Source organism: Mobula birostris, chromosome 4 (assembly GCF_030028105.1).
Source record: "Mobula birostris isolate sMobBir1 chromosome 4, sMobBir1.hap1, whole genome shotgun sequence".
Taxonomy (NCBI): domain Eukaryota; kingdom Metazoa; phylum Chordata; class Chondrichthyes; order Myliobatiformes; family Myliobatidae; genus Mobula; species Mobula birostris.
Window position 1 is genome coordinate 126,739,836 of NC_092373.1, and position 26,943 is coordinate 126,766,778.

Genomic DNA, 26,943 nt, shown 5'->3' on the forward strand with positions numbered 1-26,943 from the left:
TCCTACAATAGCCCTTCTCCCCACAACAAAAGCACCACCACACTTCTATGCACCAACTATCTCAAACACCTTCTGCTAGCACAAGGACAGTATTATTCTAGGGACAAGCTGTACAAACTATCTAGTCAATGGGTTGACTCCAGATCTCATCCCAGCAGAGATATTGCTGTTTTTCCCACCTATCCCTCCCCCATATCCTGTGCAACGTAGTAACTCTGCTATTGTATCCTCCTTTGACCAAGGATCGACAATCTGAACTATTAGCTTCAATGCTCTTTACACAGATACTGTTTGACCTGCTGACTGTTTCCAATATTTTCCATTTCACAAAGATATAGAACTGAGCTTATCCTTTTAGACTAGATCTCCAGTTGAGCACGAAGTCTGATCATGTCTGATTAATTTCTATGTTAGAAGTACAACCAAGAGGGCATGAGTGATCTCTGCATCATGACATCCTGGAATATTCAAGATTCAAGATGGTTTAATGTTATTTCCAGTACACAAGTGTCAAGGAAAACTAAATAGTTGTTACTCTGGATCTGATGCAGCACAAAAAGAAACAGAATAAGAGTAAGAACACAATGGACATACAAACTTAATTGTGTTTTTTATTATTGAGTGTACATAGGGTGACTGACAATCAATAATAATGTAGTGGTGGTGGGGCAGGTGGAGGTGCTAATCAGAATTACTGCTTGGGGAAAGTAACTGAGTTGATCCTGGTGGTCCTGGCGTGGATGTTATGTAGACTTTTCTCTGATGGGATTAGGATAAACAGTCTTTGTGCAGGGTGGGCAGGATCCTTTGAGATGTTACTGGCCTTTTTCTAGCACCTTTCTGTATCTAGGTCCTTGACAGTGGATAGGCTGGTGCCAGTGATGCATTAGGCAGTGTATGGCCTTTCCATCTGCGTCAGTGCAGTTTCCATACCATACAGTGATGCAGCATGTCAGGATGTTCTCAACTCAACAACTGTAGAAGAATAGGGGTACTGATGTGCGTAGTTCAGTTCTCTTCAGCCTACTCAGAAAGTCAAGGCATTGGTGAGCGTTCCTGATTGTGTAGGATGTGCTCTGTGACCATGACAGGTTGTGTGAAATGTGCACCCCCAGGAGTTTGAAACTGCTTGCATTTTCCACTGTACTGCCACCAATATATTAAATTATTTATAGAGCATTTTTCAGATAGACGATGTAGTTCAAAGTGCTTTACAATAGAATAAAATGCAAACATGAAAGTAAAAGACAAAAAGATGTTAGTTAAAAGCAAGATTAAATACATGGGCTTGAGATTTAAAAGTGTCAACAGAGTCTGCATCCCTTAGAAGTTTTAGGTATTGAATTCCACAGTTTAGGAACATAGTTCAAAAAAAGCTGACCTGCCAATCATAGTCTATGGGAGATTGTTTAAACTTAACAGACTGGTGGAAGACAACCTGAGAGCTCAAGCAGGATTATAAAATGAAAAGGATTCTGTGATGCACACCAGTCCCCAGACCATTCAGAGCTTTAAAAACAAGTAATAGATCTTTAAAATCAATTCTAAAAGATATAGGAAGCTAACTCAGAGTGGAAAGGACAGGACTAATAAGCTCCCTCATCAGCTCCCTCATCTTGTTTTTAAGTTAAGTCTAGCAGCAGTGTTCTGAATGAGTTGAAGTTTGTCAACAGATTGCTTTGGAAGGTCCATAAAAATACATTACAGTAATCTAGTCTATTCAATATAAAGATGTGAATTAGTTTTACAGCATCATTACATGACAGAAACTGACTACCTTTGTAATATTTCTCAAATGTACAAATACTGCTCTGGTCACTTTCTTTACGTGGGATTTAAAAAATTAAAATCTGAATCACGCAGAATACCAAGGCTTGTGACTTCTGATTTTACATGGAGAACCAAGTTCCTAAGTTTATCAAGAAGTTTCTCTCTTTTGGCCTTGGGACCAACCAAAAGTGTTTTAGTTTCATCTTCATTTAGTTTTGGGAAATTATTGCTCATCCATTTGTTTATTGCAGCCATACCAGAAGTCAGAGAGGATAGATTGGGGGTGTGGTGGATAGTGTGGAGGGCTGTCAGAGTTTACAGCAGGACATCAATAGGATGCAAAACTGGGCTGAGAAGTGGCAGATGGAGTTCAACCCAGATAAGTGTGAGATGGTTCATTTTGGTCAATCAAATGTGATGGCAGAATATAGTATTAACGGTAAGACTCTTGGCAGTGTGGAGGATCAGAGGGATCTTGGGGTCCGAGTCGATAGGACACTCAAAGCTGCTGTGCAGGTTGACTCTGTGGTTAAGAAGACATACGGTGCATTGGCCTTCATCAACCGTGGGATTGAGTTAAAGAGCCGAGAGGTAATGTTGCAGCTATATAGGACCCTGGTCAGATCCCACTTGGAGTACTGTGCTCAGTTCAAGTCGCCTCACTACAGGAAGGACGTGGAAACCATAGAAATGGTGCAGAGGAGATTCCCAAGGATGTTGCCTGGATTGGGGAGCATGCCTTATGAGAATAGGTGGAGTGAACTCGACTTTTTCTCCTTGCAGCGATGGAAGATGAGAGGTGACCTGATAAAGGTGTATAAGATGATGGGAGGCATTGATCGTGTGGACAGTCAGAAGCTTTTTCCCAGGGCTGAAATAGCTAACGTGAGAGGGCACAGTTTTAAGGAGCTTGGAAGTAGGTACAGAGGAGATGTCAGGGGTAAGTTGTTGTTGTTGTTGTATTTTTTTAAAAAACACAGAGAGTAGTGAGTGCATGGACTGGGCTGCCAGCAACGATGGTGGAGGCGGATACGATAGGGTCTTTTAAGAGATTCTTGGGTAGGTACATGGAGCTTAGAAAAATAAAGGGCTATGGGTAACCCTAGGTAATTTCTAAAGTAAGTACATGTTTGGTACAGCGTTGTGGGCCAAAGGGCCTGTATTACGCTGTAGGTTTTCTATGTTTCTACAGGGTGCTATCATCATCAGGCTCAACCAAGATACACAATTGTGTATCATCTGCATAACCTTGGCAATCTAATGATGCTTCCTAAGGCAAGCGTGTATAAGGAGAAGAGTAGGGGACCAAGACAGTTTCCCTCAACAACACCAAAAGGTACATTGCATCTCTTAGAAAACTGGTCTCCAAGACAGTCAAAAAATTCTCTCTAAGATATATGAGCGAACCCAATTAAAGGCACCACCAGAAAGGTTCTCAAGGTTTTCTAGGACTCTGTGATCAATTGTGTTGAAGGCAGCACTTAAATCTAGGAGAATTAGAACTGAAGACCTTGTTAGCCTCAGTGCTGTGCCCAAGGTCACTAACAATTTTGGTACGGGACTTCTCTGTGCTGTGGTTTGCTCTAAATCCTGACTGAATTGTCTTCTGGAACGTTCTCATTCAAAAAGTTGTTGAGTATATTGAAAATGACTTTCTCAGGAATCTTGCCCAGGAAGATGATTTGATACAGGCCTGGAGTTAGCTAGTACTTCACTATCAAGATCTGGTGATGTAAGCAGGGGTTTAACAGCTGCAGTTTTGAAGCCATCTGGAGAAACTCCAACTTCAAGGCATGCGTTAGTAATTTTGCTAGCAGATTTAAAAACACTATTAAAGAATCATTAAAAAGTTTGGTAGGGACAGGATCGAGGCAGCAAGTAGACGGTTTACTCCTTGTTGCAATCTTATAGAGTTCTGAATTGAAAATACTTGTAAATTTTGACATGGTTGCCATTTATTTTTTTAAATGAAGGTGGCTATAGAGTTATCGCTATCTCTAGCTATACTCTTCCTAATGGAAGTAATTGTGTTCATAACAAATATTGTGAATTCCTCATATTTTGTGGAAGATGCTCGAATGAGGGCATTGAAGGTTGGGGCAGTTTTTAACAGTCAGTTTATAACTGAGAACAACATTCTTGAATCACTGCTAATGTCTGTAATAATCTTAGAGAAATGGGTGATCTCTCAAGATCGCGGGCAGAATTATTTAACCATGGTGACATTTTACTCCACAATTTCTTTTTAACCCTAAGTGGGGTTGCTGTGTTTAATGTATGTGTCAAGTTATTGCTGAAAGAATCAATCATTTCATTTACTGAGCAGTTTGGGTCACATGGGTCAGAAAAATTAGCCAGCCCAGAGAACTTAAGATGCATTGTAGCATCAAGAAACCAGATTTTCAAACTGTAACTTCTTTTGTGGTCTTGCAGGAGGGCATCAAAAAGTACACAAAAATGATCAGAGGTAGTGGTATCAGACAGAGAGACATTAATCATATTTACTCTTCTGTCATTACAATTCCAAGCGAATGGGTGAACTCAATGGCATGCTGGGTATGATCTAGGCTGTTTAGTAAACTCATAAATTCAGCAGCCACAGAGTTCATATTTGAGAAATTATTAATCTAGAAACAGGGGTGGGAGTGGAGCAAGTTCTCCTGAAGTCAATAAACATCTCCTTATCTTGTTGCCATTGAGGAAGAGGTTATTTGCCTGGAATCAAGCATTGAGCTCTTCCCCCTCCTCTCAGCAGGCCGTCTCAGTAATGCTGGAGATGAGTCCCCGTCACTGTCATGTCATCAGCGAACGTGACAAAATGATTACTCGGGTGTTTGGCTGTGCTGTCATGTGTGAGCGGAGTGTACAGCAGACAGTCCTGCGGGGCACCTGTGTTGATGGATGATGGGGAGGGAGGAGTGGTGTGGTGGTGCATCCGGACTACCTGAGATCTGTTGCTTAGGAAGTCTAACATCCAGTTGCACAGTGGTTTACTTAAAATGAGGAGCAGGAGTTTGCTCACCAAGGTCCGTGGGACCATCGTGCTGAATGACAAACTGAAACCAGGAAACAGCATTCTGACATATTTAGTGTTAGGATGCATTCATTTAAGCTGAATCCAAGTGGTAGCATAGAGTCTGATCAACCACTCCAGCATCATCAAAAAGTACTGTCCCCTTTGCTAATCAACTCCCTTTACAGGGGAAGAGATGCTAAGAGATTGAAGGTGGAATGTTCCTTTTGGAGGACCTGGAATGGAACAGACCAAGGACCTAGGTTACAAGGATCAGAGGTGGATACCCATCAATGTCTGCATCTATGCAATATGATGCCTACATTTGGGTTGCTATAGATTGTACCATTCTGCTGCCTGGCTCCCTGTTTCAGCTGGGAATCAAGACAAATCCGAACAAAACTGCCCTCTTTATTAGACCCCTTGAACCTGATCTCTGGCCTGGTACTGCCAGTGGAATACAATATCATAAGGAAAAATGTGGCAGTGAGCCAATGAAATTTCCTTACACTTCATCAACCTTTTCCTCATTTCAAATGTCTATACTTAAATAATATCAGAGTGTTTCTGCTTACCGATCACATTTTAGCAAAGGCAGAAATGTGTACTGCAAATGTATCATATTTTGAATAGGTCACATCTGACAGGTGGTACAAAAATAAAGCAAATTCCCCACAGGTTTGAAGTGAAGGTGACAAATTGGATCTAAAATTGGCTCCATGGCAAGAAACAAAGGGTAAAGATCGACAGACGATTTTCTGACAGGAAGATAGTGCCAAGTGTGGATCCACAATGTTCAGTGCTCATTATCTTGTTTTTCACAGTATATATTAACAATTTAGCCTTAAGTAACGAAAAAAGTTAGGCAAATGATACAAAAAACAAAATAGCTGTGTGGATGATAGCAAAGGGGGAAGTTTTAGATAGTAGGAAGATTTAGATCATCTGATTATTTAAAATAATAAAATAAGCTATGGATTTCATTAAATATAAAGCACCTCACTTTGGTTTATTTGTGAAACATACATTATCATTTCAGGGGATCTATCCTGGATCCAGCACATAAATGCCATTACAAAGAAATCACAGCAGCACCTCTACTTTCTTAGAAGTTTGCGAAGATTCCGCATGTCACCTAAAACTTTGACAAACTTCTATAGGTGTGCAGTGGAGAGTCTATTGACTGGCTGCACCACGGCCTGGTATGGGAACACCAATATTCTTCAGCAGAGAAGCCTACAAAAAGAAGTGGATGCAGCCCAATTCCTCACAGGTAAAACCCTTCCCACCAAGGAGCACGTTTACATGCAGGAAAGCAGCATCCATCATCAGGAACCCCCACCATCCAGGCCATGCTCTCTTCTCACTGCTGCCATCAGGAAATAGGTACAGCAGCCTTAGGCCCACACCAACCAAGTTCAGTAACAGTTATTACCCCTCAACCATCAAGCTCTTGAACTAGTGGATAACTTCACTCAATGTCAATCACCCCAAATCTGAACTATTCCAATAACCTATGAGCTCACTTTCATGGAATCTTCAGCTTATGTTCTCAATATGTATTATTTATTTATTATTATGCTTGTTTTATTTGTTTCTTTGTATTTACTGTGAATGCCTGCAAGATCATTACTTGCAGAATTGTGTATGGTGATATATCTGTACTTAGATAATAAATTTACTTAGAAATTTGAATCCAGAGAAGTGAGAGGTAATGCATTTTGAGATTTGTTGCCTCTCTAGTGCGAGGGTCAAGGATGTCTCTGAGTGGCTGCAGGACATTCTGGAGTGGGAGGGTGAACAGCCAGTGGTCGTGGTGAACATAGGTACCAACAATATAAGTAAAAAACGGGATGAGGTCCTACAAGGTGAATTTAGGGAGTTAGGAGATAAACTAAAAAGTAGGACCACAAAGGTAATAATCTCTGGATTACTACCAGTGCCACATGCTAGTCAGAGTAGAAATAGGAGGATATATCAGATGAATATGTGGCTTGAAAAATGGTGCAAGGGGGAGGGATTCAAATTTGTGGGGCATTGGAACCAGTTCTGGAGGAGGTGGGACCGGTACAAACAGGACGGTCTGCACCTGGGCTGGGCTGGAACCAATGTCCTAGGGGGAGCATTTGCTACTGTTGTTCAGGAGGATTTAAACTAATGTGGCAGGGGGATGGGAACAAGTGCAGAGAGACAGAGGGGTGAAAAATGAGGGTAGAAGCAAAAAGTAGTGAGGTGAAAAGTAAAAGTGGCAGGCAGGCAAATCCAGGGCAAAAATCAAAAAGCACCAATTTTCAACATAATTGTATAAGGGCTAAGAGTGTTGTAAAAACAAGCCTGAAAGCTTTGTGTGTCAATGCAAGGAGCATTCATAACAAGGTGGATGAATTGAATGTGCAGATAGTTATTAATGAATATGATATAGTTGGGATCACAGAGGCATGGCTCCAAGGTGACCAAGGATGGGAGCTCAACATTCAGGGATATTCAATATTCAGGAGGGATAGACATGAGAGAAAAGGAGGTGGGGTAGCATTGCTGGTTAGAGAGGAGATTAACGCAATAGAAAGGAAGGACATTAACTGGGAGGATGTGGAATCGATATGGGTAGAGCTGCATAACACTAAGGGGCAGAAAACACTGGTGGGAATTGTGTACAGGCCACCTAACAGTAGTAGTGAGGTTGGGGATAGCATTAAACAGGAAATTAGAAATGTGTGCAATAAAGGAACAGCAGTTATAATGGGTGACTTCAATCTACATATAGATTGGGTGAACCAAATTGGCAAGGGTGCTGAGGAAGAGGATTTCTTAGAATGTATGCGGGATGGATTTCTGAACCAACATGTCGAGGAACCAACTAGAGAGCAGGCCATTCTAGACTGGGTATTGAGCAATGAGGAATGGTTAGTTAGCAATCTTGTCGTGCGAGGCCCCTTGGGTAAGAGTGACCATAATATGGTGGAATTCTTCATTAAGATGGAGAGTGACATAGTTAATTCAGAAACAAAGGTTCTGAACTTAAAGAAGGGTAACTTTGAAGGTATGAGACGTGAATTAGCTAAGACAGACTAGCAAATGATACTTAAAGGGGTGACGGTGGATATGCAATGGCAAGCATTTAAAGATCGCATGGATGAACTACAACAATTGTTCATCCCAGTTTGGCAAAAGAATAAACCAGGAAAGGTAGTGCACCCATGGCTGACAAGGGAAATTAGGGATAGTATCAATTCCAAAGAAGAAGCATACAAATTAGCCAGAAAAAACGGCACACCTGAGGACTGGGAGAAATTCAGAGTCCAGCAGAGGAGGACAAAGGGCTTAATTAGGAAAGGGAAGAAAGATTATGAGACAAAGCTGGCAGGGAACATAAAAACTGACTGCAAAAGCTTTCATACATATGTGAAAAGAAAAAGATTGGTTAAGACAAATGTAGGTTCCTTACAGTCAGAAACAGGTGAATTGATCATGGGGAACAGGGACATGGCAGAACAATTGAATAACTACTTTGGTTCTGTCTTCACCAAGGAGGACATAAATAATCTTCCGGAAATATTAGGGGACCGAGGGTCTAGTGAGATGGAGGAACTGAGGGAAATACATGTTAGTAGGGAAGTGGTGTTAGGTAAATTGAAGGGATTAAAGGCGGATAAATCCCCAGGGGCAGATGGTCTGCATCCCAGGGTGCTTAAGGAAGTAGCCCAAAAAATAGTGGATGCATTAGTGATAATTTTTCAAAACTCTTTAGATTCTGGATTAGTTCCTGAGGATTGGAGGGTGGATAATGTAACCCCGCTTTTTAAAAAAGGAGGGAGAGAGAAACCGGGATATTATAGATCGGTTAGCCTAACATCAGTGGTGGGGAAAATGCTAGAGTCAGTTATCAAAGATGTGATAACAGCACATTTGGAAAGCGGTGAAATCATCGGACAAAGTCAGCATGGATTTGTGAAAGGAAAATTATGTCTGACGAATCTTATAGAAATTTTGAGGATGTAACTAGTAGAGTGGATAGGGGAGAACCAGTGGATGTGGTATATTTGGATTTTCAAAAGGCTTTTGACAAGGTCCCGCACAGGAGATTAGTGTGCAAACTTAAAGTACACAATATTGGGGTATGGTATTGATGTGGATAGAGAATTGGTTGGCAGACAGGAAGCAAAGAGTGGGAATAAACGGGACCTTTTCAGAATGGCAGGCAGTGACTAGTGGGGTACCGCAAGGCTCAGTGCTGGGACCCCAGTTGTTTACAATATATATTAATGATTTAGATGAGGGAATTAAATGCAGCATCTCCAAGTTTGCGGATGACACGAAGCTGGGTGGCAGTGTTAGCTGTGAGGAGGATGCTAAGAGGATGCAGGGTGACTTGGATAGGTTAGGTGAGTGGGCAAATTCATGGCAGATGCAATTTAATGTGGATAAATGTGAGGTTATCCACTTTGGTGGCAAGAACAGGAAAACAGATTATTATCTGAACGGTGGCCGATTAGGAAAAGGGGAGGTGCAGCAAGACCTGGGTGTCATTGTACACCAGTCATTGAAAGTGGGCATGCAGGTACACCAGGCAGTGAAAAAGGCGAATGGTATGCTGGCATTCATAGCAAGAGGATTCGAGTACAGGAGCAGGGAGGTACTACTGCAGTTGCACAAGACCTTGGTGAGACCACACCTGGAGTGTGGTGTGCAGTTTTGGTCCCCTAATCTGAGGAGAGACATTCTTGCCATAGAGGGAATACAAAGAAGGTTCACCAGATTGATTCCTGGGATGGCAGGACTTTCATATGAAGAAAGACTGAATTGATTAGACCTATACTCGCTGGAATTTAGAAGATTGAGGGGGGAATCTTATTGAAACGTATAAAATTCTAAAGGGATTGGACAGGCTAGATGCAGGAAGATTGTTCCCGATGTTGGGGAAGTCCAGAACGAGGGGTCACAGTTTAAGGATAAAGGGGAAGCCTTTTAGGACCGAGATTAGGAAAAACTTCTTCACACAGAGAGTGGTGAATCTGTGGAATTCTCTGCCACAGGAAACAGTTGAGGCCAGTTCATTGGCTATATTTAAGAGAGAGTTAGATATGGCCCTTGTGGCTAAAGGGATCAGGGGGTATGGAGAGAAAGCAGGTACAGGGTTCTGAGTTGGATGATCAGCTGTGATCATACTGAATGGCGATGCAGGCTCGAAGGGCCGAATGGCCTACTCCTGCATCTATTTTCTATGTTTCTATTTGGATCAAGTACAATAAATGGTATTTGAAGAGCTACAGTTTATCCTGCAGGGATATGGACCATACATGGAAGGTGCAATTAGTCTGGGCAACACTTTTTATCTTGCATAGAACGGCCTCTATACTAATAGCTTAAGTTAAAAGCACCAACTGATGTAAAACCTACTCTTCTTGCTTTCACAAAAATGCTAGTTTCATAATCATTAATTAAGCTGGAAATACTGCATATCTAAAAAGGATCGCTAGTTAAGTCTTCCAAGATGTAATGAAAATAGCCAGATCTTGTCACCTTCCATTTCTTCTCTCATCTGAGCTCTCTTCAGCTGACATCACTTTCACAATTTGTACACAGATCCTTACATTTTAGGCATATTTAGAAAAACATCAAAAACTCCCTGCACACAATATGTCAGAATATATTGCACAAAGATGTGAGTTAGGAGAGAGCAAGCTTGAATTTATTTATTTATTTATTTATTGACATACAGCACGGAATATACTTTATGCTTTATTGTCACCAAACAATTGATACTAGAACATACAATCATCCCAGTGATATTTGATTCTGCGCTTCCCGCTCCCTTGATTACAAATCGATAGTAAATATTAAAAATTTAAATTATAGATCATAAATAGGAAATAGAAAAATGGAAGCTAAGGTGGTGCAAAAACACCGAGAGGCAGGTCCAGATATTTGGAGGGTACGGCCCAGATCTGGGTCAGGATCCGTTCAGCAGTCTTATCACAGTTGGAAAGAAGCTGTTCCCAAATCTGGCCGTACAAGTCTTCAAGCTCCTGAGCCTTCTTCTGGAGGGAAGAGGGACGAAAAGTGTGTTGGCTGGGTGGGTCGTGTCCTTGATTATCCTGGCAGCACTGCTCCAACAGCGTGCAGTGTAAAGTGAGTCCACGGACGGAAGATTGGTTTGTGTGATGTGCTGCGCCATGTTCACGATCTTCTGCAGCTTCTTCCGGTCTTGGACAGGACAACTTCCATACCAGGTTGTGATGCACCCTAGAAGAATGCTTTCTACGGTGCATCTATAAAAAATTAGTGAGGGTTTTAGGGAACAGGCCCTTCAGCCCTTAGAGCTGTGCTACCCAGGAATCCTCCAAATCAATCTGAGCCTAATCACGGGACAATTCACAATGACAGACTGACCCACCAACTGGTAAGTCTTTGGAGTGTGGGAGGAAACCAGGGAGCCCGCAGGAAACCCACACAGTCAGGTGGGGAACGTACAGGCAGCAGAGGAGATTCCCTAACCCAGCATGCAATTTACATTTAAAAAAAAACACGGGTAATGTTTGTAGCACCTTGTTACAATGTAGACAGAAGAGAAGTGAACAGTACAGGTGCAGGTTGGATGTGTGGGCACCTGTATCTGCAGTTGCTTTCCATTCATTTTTTCCCCAGAACATTTTAGCACTCATAATGTAGTCACAGATAGCATTATAATCTCAGTAAACACACTTAAAACGATTTCCTGATTAAATTGATGCAAGCAATGAGATATGTACAAGGTACAGAAAGACATTGCAGGACATCAGATATGACGACTTTTACAGTTATAATTGGTTCACATTGACTATTAGGGCTACACCAACACATGAAATACATAGATTAATCAACTTATCCGCTTGTGCTAGAAACTGAAGAAGCAATAAATAACTGATTAAAGGAGCACGTTTAGATCCAAATGAAAGCACGCTGAGCTTTGTCTGAATTGAAATCCAAATTAGATCTACGTCGCAACTGATGCATACAAGCTTACATTGCACACATCCGTACTTTGGATAATGACACAGAATCACTCCAGAGTAAGGGAATACTGAGAAGATCATTAATCACCAGTGGACGTGAAGGCGAGAATTCTGAAACAGTTATTGAATGCTAAAGATATTATGCTCATGGGATTAGCTATCAAGTAAAATAAGCCTTCTGTGTATAGGAGTTCATTTTAAAATGCTAATATTCCACAATTATAACTACAAAGTCACCATTATTCAAATAATTGGTCCCAAAGGCTGGAAATATATAGTGGTAGGGGATCTGAGTGAGGAATGGGAGTTTTTAAAATTGTACATCAATATTAAATATAAAACTATTTCACATAATTATTTATTGTATGCTTTCAATGGTCAACAATGACAAATATTTTCTTATAGTAGCCAATTCATGTGGTTGGGCAGGGTTTCTGTCTTGAACAACTGCAGGTTTGCTAGAGCTATTGGGAGAGCTAATTTGGTAAGTGGATGTGAAACAAGGTGATAGGACTGAGGACAGGGTAGTTGGCTTACAAGCAGAGGCAGTGTGTAGTGAGACTGTCAGGAAGGAAAGGCAAATGATAGGGCAAAATTGCAGTCAGTGGGATGGGTTGCAGTGTGAAAGTGGAAAAAAAAATCAGAAAGGGCAATGCATACAAGACTGAAGATGTTGTATCTGAATGCACACACTATACAGAATAAGGTAGATCTTACAGAGATTGGCAGGTGTTGATGTTATTGGATTCACCGAGTCAAAAGAAGATTATAGTTGGGAGCTTAACATCCAAGGATACATATCATATCAAAAGGACAGGCAGGTAGGGGAAAAGGGTGGCAAGGCTCTGTTGGAGAAAAATTAAATCAAATGCTTAGAAAGAGGTGACATTGGTTTGGAAGATGTAGAATCTTTGGAAGTAGAGTTAAGAAACTACAAGGGTAAAAAGATCTTGATGGGAGTTATATACAGGCCTCCAAACAGTAGCCAGGATATGGGCTACAAATTACAAAGGGAGTTAGAAAAGGCATGTCAAAAGGGCAATGTTACGATGGTCATGGGGGATTTCAATTTGCAGGTAGATTGGGAAATCAAGTTGGTGCTGGATCCTAAGAGAGAGAATTTGTAGAATGCCTACAAGATGGCTTTTTAGAGTAGCTTGTGGTTGAACCCACCTGAGGATCAGCTGTTCTAGATTGGGTGTTGTGTAATGAACTAGATTTGTTTAGGGAGGTTAAGGTAAAGGAACACTTAGGAAGCAGTGATCATAATATGATAGAATTCACCCTTCAACTTCAGAGGGAGAAGCTAAAGTCAGATGTTTCTGTATTACAGTGGAGTAAAGGGAATTACAGAGACATGAGATAGGAACTGGCCAAAGTTGACTGAAAGGGGACACTTGCAGCAATGACTGGAGTTCCCGGGAGCAATTTGGAAGGCACAGATTAGATACATCCAAAATCAGAATAAGTATTCTAAAGACTGGATGAAGCAACTGCGGCTGACAAGGGAAGTCAAAGCCAACATAAAAGCAAAAGAGCTGCCGCTGCTACTGTGTGATTGAGAATCTCCGGAGGGGAAGGCACCAAATCCTCGGCTTTGCCTATTGCCTGTTGCCAGGACCGGGGTCAAAGCGCTCGGCAGAGATGGTGCTCGGTGTTGGAGGGCTGGTCAGAGGCTCGAAGTTTTCGGACGGACTCAAGAGTCAGCTGTGGTTGGGTGCTTCCAGGATGCTGCATCGGCAAGTTTGCGGTGCTGGAGGTTCATGGCAGGGAGAGTTTTTTTTTCTTCCTTCTACCGTCTGCGTGAGATGATGGGACTTTCAAGAGACTTGGGGACTTTCAAGAGACTTGGCGACTTTTTTCTTACCGTGCCCATGGTCTGTTCTTTATCAAATTACGGTATTGCTTTGCACTGTTGTAACTATATGTTATAATTATGTGGTTTTTGTCAGTTTTTCAGTCTTGATTTGTCTTGTGTTTCTGTGATAACATTCTGAAGGAACATTGTATCATTTCTTAATGCATGCACTACTAAATGACAATGAAAGAGGACTTCATGTCCTCATAATCTAATCTAATCTAAGAGAGGACATAGAGTATAAATTAGCGGGAAGCTAGAGGTTTGAGAAACTTTTAAAAATGAACAGAAGGCAACTAAAAAAGCCATAGGGGGGAAAAGATGAAATATGAAGATAAGCTAGCCAACAATATCATAGGAGATAGCAAACAGTTTTTTCAGATATATAAGGAATAAATGAGAGGCGAGAATACATATTGGATGGCTGGGAAATGATACTGGAGAGGTAGTAATGGGGTCAAGGAAATGGCAAAGGAAGTGAACAACAGGAATTCTGCAGATCCTAGAAATTCAAGCAACACACATCAAAGTCGCTGGTGAACGCAGCAGGCCAGGCAGCATCTCTAGGAAGAGGTACAGTCGACGTTTCAGGCCGAGACCCTTCGTCAGGACTAACTGAAGGAAGAGTGAGTAAGAGATTTGAAAGTGGGAGGGGGAAGGAAGTGAACAGGTATTTTGCATAACTCTTCACTGTGAAAGACACTAGAAGTATGCTGAGGGTTCGAGAGTGTCAGGAGGCTGAATTGAGTACAGTTGCTAGTACTAGGAAGGAGGTGATTGGAAAACTGAAAGGAATGAAGGTAGATAAGTCACAGGGCTCTGAAAGAGGTAACTAAAGAGATTGTGGAGGCATTAGTAATTACCTTTTAAGAATCAATAGATTCTGGCATGGTACAGGAAAATTGCAAATATTACTCCATTCTCCAAGAAGAGTGGCAGGCAGAAGGAAGGACATTATAGGCAAGTTAACTTGACCTCAATGGTTGGGAAGATGTTGGAGTAGATTTTTAAGGATGTGTTTTTGGGGTACTTGGAGGCACATGATAAAATAGACCAAAATCATCATTATTTCTTTAAGGGAAAGTCTCGCCTGAAAAATATGTTGGGATTCTTTGAAGTAGTAACAAGTAGGATAAAGAAAGGAGAATGAGTGGATGCTGTGTACTTGGATTCTCAGAAGGTGCCACACATGAGGTTGCTTAACAAGTTAAGAACAGGAAAGATTCTAGTATGGATAGAGAGTTGGCGGATTGGCAGGAGACAAAGAGTGAGAATAAATGGCGCATTTTCTGATTAGCTGGCAGTGACTAGTGGTGTTCCACAAGGGTCTGTGGTTGTACTGCTACTTTTTACTTTGCGTGTCAATGATTTGGATGATGATAGCTTTGTGGCCAAGTTTGCAGACGATACTAAGATAGGTGGAGGGGTAGGTGTAGTTGAGGAAGCAGGGAGGCTGCAGAAGAACTTAGACAGATTAAGGGAATGGGCAAAGAAGTAGCAGATGGAATAGAGTGTCGGGAAGTATATGGTCATGTACTTTGTAAGGAAGTCTATGCTTTTATTCCATTTTCTAAACAGGGAGGAAATTAGAAAATCCAAGGTGCAAAGGGACTTGGGAGTCCACACGCAGGGTTCCCTTAAGGTTAATTTTCAGGCTATGTCAGTGACGAGGAAGGCAAACATAGTGTTAGCATTCATTTCGAGAGGATGAGAATATAAAAGCAAGAATGTAATACTGAAGCTTTTTAAGGTACTGGCGAGATTTCACTTGAAGTACTGTGAACAGTTTTGAGCCCCTTATTTAAGAAAGGATGTGCTGACATTGGAGAGGGTTCAGAAGAGGTTTACAAGAGTGATTACGGGAAGGAAAGGGTTATCGTATGAGGACCGATTGGTGGCTCTGGGCCTGTACTCACTGGAATTTAGAAGAACTAGGGGGAAAAAAATAAACTAAATCGAATTGAAATCAATTGAGTATTAACAGGCCTCTATAGAGTTGATGTAGGAGAGTTTAGAACAAGAGGGCACAACCTCAGAATAGAGGACTTCCATTGAAGTGGGCATGCGAAGGAATTTCTTAAGCCAGAGGGTAGTGAATCTGTGCAATTCATTGCCACAGAACTCCATGGAGGCCAGGTCATTGGGTGTACTTAAGGTAAAGACTGATTGGCTCTTGATTAGTCAGGGCATTAAAGTTTACAGGGAGAAGGCAGGGGAATGATGTTGAGAGCGAAATGGATCAACAATGATGATAAACAAAGGGTGATTGATAAGTTCGTGGCCTGAGGTAGAAGGAGTCAATTTTAGAAAACCTAGCACATTTATTTTTCAACATAGTCTCCTCCTACATTTACACACTTAGTCCAGCGGTCGTGGAGCATACGGATCTTGGACCTCCAGAAAGTGTCCACAGCAGGGGTGATTGATAAGTTTGTGGCCTAAGGTAGAAGGAGATGAGTTATACAGCTCTCATTAAATGCACATGCAGGTCAACTCTTTGAGTGATTATGCAGAAAGCTTGAAGTTAATAAATCATCTCCTTCTACCTTAGGCCATGAACTTATCAATCACCCCTCGTCTATATCAAATATTAAAAATGTTGCTCTCCTCCCAAAAATTCCCACAATCTTATTTGCACATCACTGAATGCAAATCTATTGTGAATCAACAAGTTTGATCAAAAGAGCTGAATATAGGAACATCAGAATAAAATAAGCATGTTAAAATTCACCATATTAATCAAACTCCAATTACTAGACTCCTGAACCTGAAACCCAACATTTCCATTTGCATTGGATCCTTGACTTCCTTACCAACAGACCACAATCTGTAAGGATGAGCAGCAACGCCTCTGTCATGATTATTCTACTCTGTCATAACACTGCTGCTCCGCAGGGTTGCATCATTAACCCCCTGTTCTTCTCTCTGTACACTCATGATGTTGTGTCCAGACTCTTTTCTAACTCATCCAAGCTTTCTATTGAAACCACCACACCCATGCATTTACCATCACGGAAACCAGCCTCTCCTCCACGGATTCCCCCTACACTTCTCACTCTCTTGGTAACGGAGCCAGCATAGTCTAAGATTGCAACAACCCCTAATGTTCTCTCTTCTACCCCTCCCAATGGGCAGAAGACACTAAAGTCAGAAGGCACGTTCCACCAAGCTCAAGGACAGCTTCGACCTCACTTCTATAAAAATACTAAATTGTAAGATGGACTCTTACTCTCACAATCTATCTGACTTTACTATCTATGTGTCATACACTTCTGCTGTACCTGAACACTTCATTCTGCATTTGGTTATTGATTTTTTATGTACGACCTCAATGCATTGTAGTACTGAATTAATCCGTATGAGGGGTATACAAGTTTTTCCACTCTACCTTGGTATCAGCTACTAAGAAAAGCAATTTTAAATCAAAGAAACTGATTTTACAAGACAAAAAAGTCTAATTATATTTAATTACTTCTCTGCAATGCTTAATAAATTAATAGGAATAAAAAAATACATTTAATGAACACTATTCCTTTTGAAGAGTTTTGTCAAAGTCCCAAAAGAATGAATGTGAGCGGAAACTATTTCTGTAGTTATGCCTTCATAATCAGAATGAGGTTTAATATCAGCGTCATTTGTCCTGAAATCTGTTAGCTGTACAGCAGCAGAACAATGAAACACATGATAAATAAATGACAAAAAAAATTGAGTTACATTAAGTATATATACATCTATCAAATAGTTAAGTTTTAAAATAAGCAGAGCAAAAAATCAGAAGTAAAGAAGTAGTGAGGTAGTGTTCATGGGTTCAATGTCCATTTAGAAGTAGGATGACAGAGGGGAAGAAGCTGTGTGTGTGCTTTCAGTCTTCTGTACCTCCTTTCCGATGGTAACAGTGTGAGGAGGGCATGTTTGGGTGGTAGAGATCCTTAATGATAGACATTGCCTTCCTACGGCTCTGCTCCTTGAAGTTACCTTGGATACTATGGAGGCTGACCATGATCGAGCTGACCAATTTTACAAGTTTCTGCAACTTAATTCAATCTTGTGCAGTGATGCAGCAACGTAATTGAGCCAGAACTCAAATATCTCAAATGCAATCTGAAAAAGTGATTTGTGTCTTATTAGCTTAGTAAAAATGACTTGACTTCTCCATTGGGAGGCAAATCCACCACAGTGAGAATTCTCTGACATGTGCAACAGCTCAAGATTCACCCTTATTTGACTCAATATTCACAAAATAAATCAGAGTATGTGGGTAAATTGTAATTCAGTGTCTTAAAAGGCCTGCAAAGGAAATTTCAGGCCAACTCACTCAACCTTTCATTCACCAAGGAGCTGAATATTGATTCTTATAAGTCTAGTTATAGAAGAGGAAACAAGAACATGAGTATTTTAAATAAAGGACATTCAGTACAATGAAAACTCATGAAAAAGATTTAGGAAGCCATTGTATATGAAAACAATAATTCAGGCTCCGCATTTTGGAAATGTCAAGCAGGTTCCTAAGCAAGTTACATTAAGTCTCAGTTGTATGTCCATAACACTACCCCTTTTCACATTAGAAGGCAGAACCGACAGCTAACTGCAGAGGCTTAAAGAATTCAGGTAAGTGACAGTGGAGACGTTATAGCTGAAACTTAGGCAAAATCTTAGAGAAAAGAAAAGTTCATGGAGGCTATCAAATGCTACATCTTAAAATGAAAATAAATCAAGTGCAAAGCAATTATTGGTTATTTAGTTTTTAAGTTTTTGGTAGAATTATGCAATCTTTACTCAAATCTATGACTAACAAACAAATGATAAAACAAGTTGCAATTGGAATTGCTCTATTCTGTTGCATGCGGTTAGATACAATGAAAAGTTTACTTTGTACACTGTTCATACAGATCAGATCATTACACAGTACATTGGGGTAGAACAACAAAATGCTGAATAAAGTTTAACAGCTACAGAGAAAGTGTGGTACAGGCAAACAACAATGTGCAAGATCATAAGGAGGTGGATTGCGAGGTTGAGATTCCATCTTACCATACTAAGAAACTATTTAATAGTCTTACAACAATCTGATGGAAGTTGTCCTTGAGCTTAGTGCTACATGCTTTCAGGTATTTATGGGAGAGAAGTGTTGGATCCTGATGCTTTTGATCGGAGGTTCTTCAGAATTCAAGAATCTTTAAAACTTGTTGCTTACAATCATTGATTAAGCATTACAAGACCAAAGAAGAAGCCAGGAAAGGAAGTTAGTGAGGAGCAAAAGCAGAGCAAGTGTGAAGACAGAGAAAGAGACAAAGAGACCATCCAACATGAGTGGTGTCATGTTCTTTTGATGGAGGATGTTACCATGTTTCTGTATTATCAGTTGGACTATTGCATTTATGGACTGGACTTTTTCCAGACTTGTGGTTTTTATATTCTGTGTTCTCTGCCCGTTCCTTTTCATTTTGTTGTAAGAGGGAAGGGGTTTGGGGTTTGATGTTCTTATTGCATTCTGTTAGTTATTTTGAGTGGGATGGGGGTTTGGAGTCTAAGTTCTTGTTCCATTTTGCAGACATCCCACCTCTCCTGGAAGTTCCGGGAATCTCCCACATATTGATAGTGGCTCCCTGATGCCCGCAAATTATATATAATATCCCGGAAATCGATTTTTTTTTTTTTTTAAAAAAAGTGAGTGAGCGCGAGAGTGAGAGAGAGTGCGCGACAGTGAGAGAGAGAGAGCGCGCCATGGCAGAGTGTTCCAAAAAAAGATATAAAACGTACGTCACCCCAGATTACATTAAAGTGTAGCCCTGCCTAATACAGGTCAAAAATGATGCAGTGATGCTGGCTGAACTGTTTGCAACAGTGACTTTTCTATGCCCATGGTGGGTTAGGACTGTAAAAGACATGTTGAGGTGAGTTTAACAGGTGTCATTCATTCATTCATTAGCATAGCTAACGTTATTTAAACTAGCTGGCTAGCTGCTAAGGAGCTACTCTATTGCAGACATCCTACCTTTCCCGGAAGTTCCATGAGTCTCGTGCAAATTGATGGTACTACCTCCCTGAAATGAGTTTTTGCAGGGTGGGATGTCTGATTTTGTGCAGGGGAGGGGGCTTAGGAGTTGATGATTGGGATCCCCTTTGTGTGGGGGAGGGTAAGTGTGTAGGTTTGATGTTTCTCTCTGAGCTACTTTCAGGACGTGGAAACCATAGAAATAGAGTGCAGAGGAGATTTACAAGCATGTTGCCTGGATTGGGGAGCATGCCTTATGAGAATAGGTTGAGTGAACTTGGCCTTTTCTCCTTGGAGCAACGGAGGATGAGAAGTGACCTGATAGAGGTGTACAAGATGATGAGAGGCATTGATCATGTTGATAGTCACAGGCTTTTTCCCCCAAGGCTGAAATGGCTAGCATGAGAGGGAACAGTTTTAAGGTGCTTGGAAGTAGGTACAGAGGAGATGTTAAGGGTAAGTTTTTTTTACACAGAGTGGTGAGTGCGTGGAATGGGCTGCTGGCGATGGTGGTGGAGGCGGATACGATAGGGTCTTTTAAAAGACTCCTGGATAGGTACATGGAGCTTAGAAAAATAGAGGGCTATGCGTAAACCTAGGTAATTTCTAAAGTAAGTACAAGCTTGGCACAGCATTGTGAGCCAAAGGGCCTGTATTGTGCTGTAGGTTTTCTATATTTCTGTGTTTCTAACATGGTCTGGTCTTCTTATATCAGATTGTTAATTCCATTTATTTTTTATAGATAACAGTTAACCATTGAGATAGCCCCTATCCAAATAATGTGATACCCACAACTGCAACCACTAAAAAACACTGAACAATTGCAAGTACTGTATATCGGTAATCATATAAGAATACAAACAAGTACAAGAAAATTAAGTGACATGAATCCAGCAGGGGAGAAGGAGAATTTTTATGGTGGATGGGATCTTTGAATATGTTGGCCGCTTTGCTGAGGCCGCATGGTGTGGACAGAGTCCAATGCAACTAAATTATTTGAGGTAGTAAAATATACACTGAAAGGTCAAACAAAAATAATAATGGAGGAATTATAAATTTTGATTTTCATAGAGCTTTTGAGAATGGTATTGCCTGGTAGATTCACAACTAAGATCTGAACATCTGGATTCAAGGGATCAGTAACAGAGTGGATAGGGATTAGAATGAAAAAAAAACATGTTTAAAAGATGGGATGCATTCAAACTCAGGAATTTAGAGTCAGGGAGTTCAAATACAATTTCAAAATTTGTGGACAACAACAAATTTGGGTATTTATTTACTACAAAGGGGAACTGTAATAAAAGACAGGAAGATGTTACTAAACCTGAAGAATTTAATAAAAGATCTTAAAATAGACAGGAATAAAATGAAATGAAATATCTTTATTGTCATTGGATAGTACAATTTGTCATGCACCAATACAGTGAAAATGAGTTTGCAACTCCAATACTCAATGCTATAAAACAAAACAAATAAAATCAAGTAACCAGCCAGTACAACCAGCAACCATAAAACCCCTATTAAAATAGTAATATAACAAATTTATGGATGATGATCGATTGGTTCAGAGCAATTATAGCTCTGGGGAAAAGCTATTTTTCAGTCTGGGAGTGCAGGCATAGGAAATCTTATAACGTCTGCCAGATGGAAGAAGTTGAAACAGATGATTGCATGGGTGTGTATTGTCCTTACAGATGCTTGTAGCTTTCCCTAGGCAGTGAGAGCTGTAGGTGTCCTCCAGGGCAGGGAGCTGTGTCCCGATGATCTTCTGTGTGCTAGATATGGCCCACTGAACTGCTTTCCTATCAGCTGCTGTACAACTGAGATACCACACAGAGATGCAGTATGTTAGGATGCTCTCTATCGTGCAGCGGTAAAAGGTCACTGGCATCTGTTCAGGTAGACCAGCTTTCTTCGGCGTCCTGAGGAAAAACAAGTGTTGCTGTGCTTTCTTAACTATTGTTGTGGTGTTAGTGGACCATGTAATGTCTTCTGAGATATGTATTCCCAGAAACCTGAAACTGGACACTCCCTCCACTATGTCTCCGTTACTGTAGACTGGTGCATACTCGTCATCCCATGACTTTCCAAAATTGATAATTAGCTCCTTAGTCTTTGCTGTATTAAGAGAAAGGTTGTTCTCTGAGCGCCATCTTATTAGGTTCTGTACCTCCACTCTGTACGCTGATTCGTCTCTGTTGGAGATCAACCCAATCACTGTTGTGTCGTCTGCGAATTTGACGATGGTATTGGTGTTAAATGCAGGTACGCAGTCATAAGTGAACAGGGAGTAGAGTATGGGACTCAATACACAACCTGGTGGTGTACCAGTGTACCAGTGTTTAGGATATTAGTGGAGGACAGGTGAGGGCCCAGTCTCACTGCCTGTGAATGCTCTGACAAGAAATTCAGGACCCTCTGCAACGTGCTCCATACATCGTATGTGCTCAGTCTAAGAATAAGGTAGCATACTACCAACAGCAAGGCTCCATAAAGCAATGGTTCTCTAAGACAGCCTAAAGATAGCAAGTGGCCACTCTAGCCTTCCACCAGCAGGTTGTTCTCAGGGGATCTTGACAAGACAAACCAGCAGCTCACACTGAACCCCAAGGCTACTTACATTCCAAGCCCCAAGATGGGAATCAGGTGCCTATGATTAACTCAACCAAAACAAGGGACAGCTGGAAGACCTGGAGTCCTGAGTCCACGGACCGGACCGTGAACCGGAATGCAGACTTCACGGACTGGACCATGACAGTCGGTAGAAGGTAAATTATTGGAAGGAGTACGAAGAGATAGGATCTACAAGTATTTGGATAGACAGGGACTTATTAGGGAGAGTCAACCTGGCTTTGTGCATGGTAGGTCATGTTTAACCAATTTATTAGAGTTTTTCAAAGAGATTACCAGGAAAGTGGATGAAGGGAAGGCAGTGGATGTTGTCTACATGGACTTCAGTAACGCCTTTGACGAGGTCTCGCATGGGAGGTTAATTAGGAAGACTCAGTCGTTAGGTATACATGGAGAGGTAGTAAATTGGATTAGACATTGGCTCAATGGAAGAAGCCAGAGAGTGGTAGTGGAGGACTGCTTCTCTGAGTGGAGGCCTGTTACTAGTGGTGTGTCACAGGGATCAGTGCTGGGTCCATTGTTATTTGTCATCTATATCAATGATCTGGATGATAATGTGGTAAATTGGATCAGTAAATTTGCTGATGATACAAAGATTGGAGGTGTAGTGGACAGTGAGGACGTTTTTCAAAGTTTGCAGAGGGATTTGGACCAGCTGGAAAAATGGGCTGAAAAATGGCAGACAAGTGTGAGGTATTGCACTTTGGAAGGACAAACCAAGGTAGAACATACAAGGTAAATGGTAAGGCACTGAGGAGTGCAGTGGAACAGAGGGACCTGGGAACACAGATACAAAATTCCCTAGAAGTGGCGTCACAGGTAGATAGGGTCGTAAAGAGAGCTTTTGGTACATTGGCCTTTATTGATCAAAGTATTGAGTATAAGAGTTGGAATGTTATGGTGAGGTTGTATAAAGCATTGATGAGGCCAAATTTGGAGTATCGTGTGCAGTTTTGGTCACCAAATTACAGGAAGGATATAAATAAGGTTGAAAGAGTGCAGAGAAGGCTTACAAGATGTTGCTGGGACTTGAGAAACTAAGTTACAGAGAAAGGTTGAATAGGTTAGGACTTTATTCCCTGGAGCGTAGAAGAATGAGGGGAGATTTGATAGAGGTATATAAAATTATGATGGGTGTAGATAGAGTGAATGCAAGCAGGCTTTTTCCACTGAGGCAAGGGGAGAAAAAAAACCAAAGGACATGGGTTATGGGTGAAGGGGGAAAAGTTTAAAGGGAACATTGGGGAAGGCTTCTTCACACAGAGGGGGGTGGAAGTGTGGAATAAGCTGCCAGATAAAGTGGTAAATGTGGGCTCACTTTTAACATTTAAGAAAATCTTAGACAGGTACATGGTTGAGAGGTGTATGGAAGGATATGGTCTGGGTGCAGGTCAGTGGGACTGGGCAGAAAAATGGATTGGCACAGCCAAGAAGGACCAAAAGGCCTGTTTCTGTGCTGTAATGCTCTTTGGTTCTGTGGTTCTATTTAGGGATCAGATAGTTTTATCACTGTCTTACATGGTGAAATCTGTTGATTTGCGGCAGTAATACAGTGCAAAGTCAAAATTACTATTAATTATAAAATAAATACTGTGAATAGTGCAAAAAAAGGAATAATGAGGTAGCATCCATGGGTTATTCATAATTCTAATGACAGAAGGGAAGAAAGCTGTTCCTGAACCATCGAGTGTGTGTCTTCAGGCTCCTGTATCTCCTTCCTGACAGTAGTAATAAGAAGAGGAATGTCCTAGATGATGAGGATTTTTAATGCTGGATGCTGTCTTCTTGAGGCACTGCCTGTTGAATATGGTGGGGAGCGCTGAGCCTGTGATGGAGCTTGCTGAGTCCACAACCTTGTGATCCTGTGCATTGGAGCCTCCATACCAGATAGTGGTGCAACTAGTCAAATCTGCAAGAGGCTTGGGTGACATACCAAATATAACCCAGTTAGCTGTACCCTACAGCATCAGTCAGTGGATTATGACAGGAAGGAAGCAAACAGTAAGTAAGGAAAGGTTTCTACTTGTCCGATCCAATATCTATAAACACAGGCTCTCTCCAGGGATGTGTTTTTTCACCCCTCCTGTTCTCACCTTATAAAAGGTGACTACCTCCACAGACAAATCCACTAAAATCCTACATTTCGCTGATGACACCACTGTAGTTGAGCTTGTTTCTAATAAGAATGTGACCTGCTATCAAATGAAGGTAAACTGTCTTGCAGCATGGTGTGCTCATAACAACTTGGAGTTTAATGCTATCAAGACAGTGGAAAGGAGGTTTGACTTCAGCCAACACCCCCCAACCTACCTCCCCACTTTTGGAAATTAATGATGCAGAAAACCTAAAACAAAATCAGAAAGTGAGAGGAAAACGTCAACAGGTCAAGCAGCATCCATGGAAAGAAAAACAGAAAATATTTCAGGTTGAAGAATCATTGTCAAGGCAAGTATTTGATCTCAAATATTAAATCTGTTTTTGTAACAGCTACTGCAAAACTTTATAAATATACTAGTAAATTAATATGTCTGGTTGTCTGCACCATACCGGCATATTATTAACAAAAGATGAAAAATACCAAGCTAGGTGATATTTAAAATGCTGATGTCATGAGGACTCTGTACAAAATAATTCAAATGCAGAATTTAAAAAAAAATTATCAGCAGCAAATGGCTATTGCAAAGAAATCAATTCCCATAGTAACTCTGCACACTGGCCCGTGATGAGCACAATGCTTGTCATCTTCAACTTCAAACAGGGAAGCTCTTCTGGAAATTGTAAAGGATAGAAATATTGTGAAAAATGTTGTAATTTCACAATATAATATTCTGAACAGTTGTTATGACCTGTATTTACAGGCTGTAATGTGGCAAATAATCTTCTGAAGACTCAAGATTGTTTAATTTTCTTTCCTGTACATGAGTGTAAAGGAGAATAAAATCATTTTTACTCTGGACCTGCTGCACCACAAAAAACCCACAAAAGATAAAGAGCATAATAGTAATAAAAAACGGCAATAGATATAAATACATAAAAGATAACACATATATAGATTGATCGTATGTGCATAAAGTGACTCTACACAAGTTGACTGACAGGAAATAATAAAGTAGTGGTGAAGTTACTGGGTAGAGATGTTGACCAGCCTTATCCCTTAGGGAAAGTAACTGTCTTTGAGTCTGGTAGTACTGGCATGGTACTCCAATCTGCGAGATCTCATGTTCTCAATATTTATTTATTACTATTATTATTTCTTTTCAGCTTGCACGATTGCACATTGGTTGTTTGTCTGTTCTGTTGGGTATGGTCTTGCATTGATTCTATCATGTTTCTTGGATTTACTGTGTATGTCTGCAAGAAAATGAATCACAGGGTTGTATATGGTGATGTATAGGCACTTTGATAATACATTCACTTTGAACTTTGAACATAGCACAGCAGTCATGTTGTTCTTAGTTCAATCAGCTGCTTGCCAAAACCTGTAAAGCTTCCAAGCATTGTAGTTCCAAGCACATGCTGTCAATATTCTAAACGAGCCACTGTTTATATATTAGTCCATGGAACCCGAAATAGTAAGCACTTCAATTGTATAGTTGTAGTCCTACATAGATTATAATTATAGAGTTGATATTCATGGCTCCCCCTGGTGGAAAGAGGATGGTATCAGGCAGAAAATAATGGTATACCATTCTTAGGGAAGTTTCCATACACTTAGTTTATCTCATACAGTACCTACTGTTTCAAGCAGAACCTCCTTTATAATACTAAAGTAGGCTGCTAAGGCACATATGGTCCTTTGACATGGTATCAATGGATGTGAGCATGTGAAAGCTCTGCCCAATAATACCAGGCACTGTATAAACTAACCAATTATTCTCAGGTAGATTGCTGCTGGCTGACTTCCCCCACCGCCCCACAAAAAAAATTGAATTTGATCGCTGTCTGGTCCTTCTCTTGTCTACCCTCAAATGATTTCATTTATCTTACCGTGACCCTCAAGGTGCAACTCCATTTTCAAAGTTACAGCTCCATGAAGACAGTTGTTGAAATGTTTACACCACCCTGTCTGTAGGTTACCAGTGATGCCTGGTCAATTTCATTTACCCCCCCCACCCCAAAAAGGCCCAGCACTCAAAATGGCTCTGGTCACAATACAATTACACATTCAGCATTTAAGACTCCAAGTTCCCCAGTGAAATTCTGTTTGAAGTGATTGATTAAGTTTTACAGTGTACAGTAGTAGGTTCTTTCTATAAACGCTGTTGTACTAAAACTATGGCAGAGAACACTGAAAGGCCATGATGACCAAAACTTGCAATATTGGGTTGCAGGTGACGAATTTGTCTATAACTGCCCCACTTTCCATGAGACCACTCCACATTGCTGCACATGATCATGAATATTAGATGCAAAACATTATTATTCATTCAATAACAATTTTTATTAAAACTTCTAATTTTAATCTGTTTTATTAATTATTGATAAAGTAATTAACATTTTAAATAACGCATGAATATGTAGCCAATTATTTCAGTCCAGTCATAGGGACAACTCAATGCAATTTTTCAATGCACAGTATACTGCAGTGTTAAAAACTTCCACTTTAAAAGTGTCAGCTCCTGAATGTGACCTCTGCTTTGAAAAGGTACCTAACCTAGTCAGGAGGAACAAACCAACAGCAATA

General features: G+C 40.8%; 1 protein-coding gene across 6 annotated transcripts in view; it reads right to left on the reverse strand.

Annotated features, from left to right (window-relative positions):
* LOC140196016 (E3 ubiquitin-protein ligase MARCHF1-like) overlaps positions 1–26,943 on the reverse strand; it is a 606,033-nt gene that overhangs the window by 578,039 nt on the left and 1,051 nt on the right. The gene's annotated exons all lie outside the window — the stretch shown is intronic.